We start from the raw sequence: 4,217 nt of genomic DNA on the forward strand, positions 1-4,217 counted from the left end.
ACGACTGTCGGAAAGCCTCCGTGCGCCCTCGAACCTCTCTAATTTTACGCTCGTGATCTCCTCAGGAGGTATAAGTAGGAGGAAGCAATATATTCGATACCTCATCCAAAAACGCACCCTCTCGAAACCTGGACAGCAAGCTACACCGCGATGCAGAGCGCCTCTCTTGAAGAGTCTGCCACTTGAGTTTGCTAAACATCTCCGTAACGCTATAACGCTTACCAAATAACCATGTGACGAAACGCGCCGCTCTTCTTTGGATCTTCTCTATCTCCTCTGTCAACCCGACCTGGTACGGATCCCACACTGATGAACAATACTCAATTATAGGTCGAACGAGTGTTTTGTAGGCCTCCTCCTTTTTTGATGGACTACATTTTCACCGTACCCGCCTTACCAACAATTAATTTTATATGATCATTCCTCTTCAAATCGTTGCGCACGCATACTCCCAGACATTTTACAGACGTAACTGCTACCAGTGTTTGTTCCGCTATCATATAATCATACAATAAAGGATCCTTCTTTCTATGTATTCGCAATGCATTACATTTGTCTATGTTAAGGTTCAGTTGCCACTCCCTGCACCAAGTGCCTATCCGCTGCAGATCTTCCTGCATTTCGCTGCAAGTTTCTAATGTTGCAGCTTCTCTGTATACTACAGCATCATCCGCGAAAAGCCGCATGGAACTTCCGACACTCCAACTGACCTCTCTATTATCTCGCACAAATGTTCGAACGGATACACATCGGACGATCTGTGTGGTCGAATCATTCGCTCGATTTGTCCGGAATGTTCTTCAAACCAGTCGTGAGCAACTGTGGCCGGTTACATGGCGCGTTATCATCCATAAAAATTCCATCGCTGTTTGGAAACATGAAGTCCATAAATGGCTGCAAATGGTCTCCATGTAGCCGCACATAACCATTTCCAGTCAACGATCAGTTCAGTTGAAATAGAGGATCTCGTCCATTCCATGAAAACACAACCCACACCATTATGGAGCCGCCACCAGCTTATACAGTGCCTTGTTGACAAATTGGATCAATTTCTTCGTGATGTCTATGCCACACACTAACCCTACCATCAACTCGTAACAGCTGAAATCGGGACTCATCTGACCGATATCATCAGAAGCCCAGAAGAGGCACTGTTAGCAAAGAACTCGCATCGGTCGTCTGCTGCCATGGCCCATTAACGCCAGATTTCCCCTCACTGTCCAAAAGGAAAGGTTCGTCGTACATTCCACAATGACGTCGGCGGTTAGTTCACGCAGTGTTACTTATCTATTAGCGCTGACAGCTCTTTGCAGACGCCATTGCTCTCGGTCGTTAAGTGAAGACCGTCGGCCAGTGCGTTGCCTTTGGTGAGAGGTAATGCCAGGAATTTGATATTCTCGACACACTCTTGACAATCCAACTACCACTGCGCGGTCAAAGTCCGTTAATTCCCGTCGTAAGGCCATGTTGTTGTTGTTGTTGTTGCTGTGGTCTTCAGTTCTGAGACTGGTATGATGCAGCTCTCCATGCTACTCTATCCTGTGCAAGCTTCTTCATCTCCCAGTACCTACTGCAGCCTACATCCTTCTGAATCTGCTTAGTGTATTCATCTCTTGGTCTCCCTCTGCGATTTTTACCCTCCACGCTGCCCTCCAGTACTAAATTGGTGATCCCTCGATGTCTCAGAACATGTCCTACCAACCGATCCCTTCTTCTTGTCAAGTTGTGCCACAAACTCCTCTTCTCCCCAATCCTATTCAATACCTCCTCATTAGTTATGTGACCTACCCATCTAATCTTCAGCATTCTTCTGTAGCACCACATTTCGAAAGCTTCTATTCTCTTCTTGTCTAAACTATTTATCGTCCATGTTTCACTTCCATACATGGCTACACTCCATACAAATACTTTCAGAGACGACTTCCTGACATTTAAATCTATACTCGATGTTAACAAATTTTTCTTCTTCAGAAACGCTTTCCTTGCCATTGCTAGTCTACATTTTATATCCTCTCTACTTCGACCATCATCAGTTATTTTGCTCCCCAAATAGAAAAACTCCTTTACTACTTTGTCTCATTTCCTAATCTAATCCCCTCAGCATCACCCGACTTAATTCGACTACATTCCATTATCCTCGTTTTGCTTTTGTTGATGTTCATCTTATACCCTCCTTTCAAGACATTGTCCATTCCGTTCAACTGCTGTCTCTGACAGAATTACAATGTCATCGGCGAACCTCAAAGTTTTTATTTCTTCTCCATGGATTTTAATACCTCCTCCGAACTAAGGCCACAATCAAGTCGAATACCTTTTCACATGAAGCGCCAGACTGTAAATGACAGCTCCGCCAATGTACTGCCCTATTATACCTTGTCTACCCGATACTACCGCCGTCTGTATACGCGCATGTCGCTATCCCGTGACTTTTGTCTCCTCAGTGTACATCTTATTGACCTGCCTCTGCCGTTGTCGTTTTACGTAACCCGCAACGTTATACGTTTTTTTGTAGGGTACTTAGTGTAGTTAAATATCGGAATACGTTTTCGCTGTAGGCCACTGTTTTTTGAGTTGGTGAAGAAAAACGTACAAACACACCATTCAAACGCACTTTGACCCCACAGTCATCCCTCGCCAGTCACTATTTCTAGTATGTTTTTTTTTTTATGGCCCATCACCTTGCATTGTACAAAAATCGCCGACAACACCAACTATTCCCGATATTAGACCTTATTTGGTCTCCATTGATTGGGCTATTACGCCACCAGCATTGTCAGTTATTTCGATAACGTTGTTAATTTAAGCGCTCTCCTTAGCGTAATAAAAGAAATACAGCTTCTGTAAACTTTACGCTGAAACTAATTGACATTTTGATCGAACTTAACCCTTACAAGCACAACAGTTTTGTAGTCAGAATGCATGACGAATATGAGCATGTGTTTGTTTATTTTTATGCTATTAAAGCTCACAAAATTCTTAGATACAGTTTGCCATTTGTAAGAGCTCGACTGCGCCAGTGGTATAATAGGGCCAATCAATGAAGACCTAGAAAGGGTCGAATGGTGGAAATAATTCGTGCAGTCGCAAATTTTTGTACAGAAATTGGAGGGAGTGCCATGAACAACACGCTGGAAATCCTGACCGATGGGCGCTGAGTGTGGGAGTGACGGTCCGTTTGGAGGTCACTTTGGTACGTTTTTCGTGAAGAACTCTAAAACTACGGCCTCTAGCGTAAACGTAGCCAAGTACTAAATTTCACTACATTAAGTTTCCTACAAAGGAGTTCCTGTTCGTTTTTACTGTAGGACTAACTGTTTGCGCATAGCGAGCGAGAGAATACCAAAATCTCGAACGTGGTCTTTTACGGCCAGGTATAGCATAGCGCGTTGTATAAAACGTCAGTGGTAGGGGCAGTTGAATCACCCCATATGTAAAAACAACAACGAGCTCTACAATGTCACATACTTTTCTTAAACTACTTTTGTGATACGTTGCCCCCTTCTAACAGCCGTGTACCCGAGTCTCTAGAGGAACGGAAGGTTCCAAATGATTGGAAAAGAGCACAGGTAGTCCCAGTCTTCAAGAAGGGTAGTCAAGCGGATGCGCAAAACTATAGACCTATATCCCTGACGTCGATCTGTTGTAGAATTTTAGAACATGTTTTTTGCTCGTGTATCATGTCATTTCTGGAAACCCAGATCTACTCTGTAGGAATCAACATGGATTCCGGAAACATCGATCGTGTGTGACCCAACTCGCTTTATTTGTTCATGAGACCCAGAAAATATTAGATACAGGCTCCCAGGTAGATGCTATTTTCCTTGACTTCAGGAAGGCGTTCGATACAGTTCCGCACTGTCGCCTGATAAACAAAGTAAGAACCTACGGAATATCAGACTAGCTATGCGGCTGGGTTGAAGAGTTTTTAGCAAATAGAACACAGCATGTTGTTCTCAATGGAGAGACGTCTACAGACGTTAAAGTAACCTCTGGCGTGCCACAGGGGAGTGTTATGGGACCATTGCTTTTCACAATATATATAAATGACCTAGTAGATAGTGTCGGAAGTTCCATGCGGCTTTTCGCGGATGATGCTGTAGTATACAGAGAAGTTGCAGCATTAGAAAATTGCAGCGAAATGCAGGAAGATCTGCAGCGGATAGGCACTTGGTGCACGGAGTGGCAACTGACCCTTAACATAGACAAATGTAATGTAT

Source organism: Schistocerca piceifrons, chromosome 9 (assembly GCF_021461385.2).
Source record: "Schistocerca piceifrons isolate TAMUIC-IGC-003096 chromosome 9, iqSchPice1.1, whole genome shotgun sequence".
Classification (NCBI taxonomy): domain Eukaryota; kingdom Metazoa; phylum Arthropoda; class Insecta; order Orthoptera; family Acrididae; genus Schistocerca; species Schistocerca piceifrons.